Source organism: Propithecus coquereli, unplaced genomic scaffold, assembly GCF_000956105.1.
Source record: "Propithecus coquereli isolate 6110/MARCELLA unplaced genomic scaffold, Pcoq_1.0 Scaffold59, whole genome shotgun sequence".
In the NCBI taxonomy this organism is placed as follows: Eukaryota; Metazoa; Chordata; class Mammalia; order Primates; family Indriidae; genus Propithecus; species Propithecus coquereli.
Window position 1 is genome coordinate 1,784,903 of NW_012151840.1, and position 1,026 is coordinate 1,785,928.

Genomic DNA, 1,026 nt, shown 5'->3' on the forward strand with positions numbered 1-1,026 from the left:
CTGTCTGGTTAATGAGGTCCTCACCTCTGATGCCTTGATATTCTCTTGGTTTTCATCCCATCACCAAGAGTTGGGCTTCAGTGCAAGGAGAGAAGGACCTGCCCAGAGAAGAGTTGGCTTGGCTCAGCAGGAAAGAAAATGGTGGTGAAATAAGCTTGAGCAGTAGTCCAGTCCCTGGGCTACAGTTTCATGCAGTGGCAAAAAGCCGATGTGGGATGGGAAAACCAAACCCCCATGTCAGAGAGAGCCCAAAGCAGAGGGCTTATTTGGGAGGGAGGTAGCTCAGAACCCGGCCCTGGAGGCTCTGGCTGAGGCCAGCAGGCTGTGAGGATCCCAGGGTTTCCAACCACGGGTCATGGATTCCTCCAGGAGACACAGCAGAGAAGGAGGGAGCCGGGCTTCTCTTAGAGCTTTTCTCTAGGCCTTTCTCTCAGCCTCAGAACAATCAGAAAGCCCCCAGAACTGGAAAAGGAGTCAGGACCTGGAGAGGAAGGAGTGGCAAAACCTGGGACTTCTAAGATAACACATTCAGGTAAGAAGGAAGAGGAACAGTAATTACTGAAATCTCAGCCTCATTGAAGGAAAGACCAGGAAGAGAAGGACACTGCCCAGGAATCCTGCCTGGAAACAGCAGCCATCTTCTCTCTTCCATAACCCTCCTTGCAATTGCCTGTGAGACACTGTCATGAGGAGGTCCCGAAGGCACTATCACTTATTGTAACAGACACCTATTCTGTAAATTCTCTGGAGCTTACCTTTTCCTCTAGCCAGTGCTGTGGTGATAGTTTCATACAGACTTGAACCAGCTTAGTGCAGGTGTAACCTGACAGTGTCTCACCTTAGAATCTGCACTATGTACTTCTATTTTTTTGGAGACAAGGTGCTGTTCTGTCTCCCAGACTAGAGTGCAGTGGCATCATCAATCATAGCTCACTACAGCCTCAAACTCCTGGGCTCAAGCAATCCTCCTGCCTCAGCCTCCCAAGTAGCTGGGACTACAGGCATGTGCCACCATGCCCAGCTAAT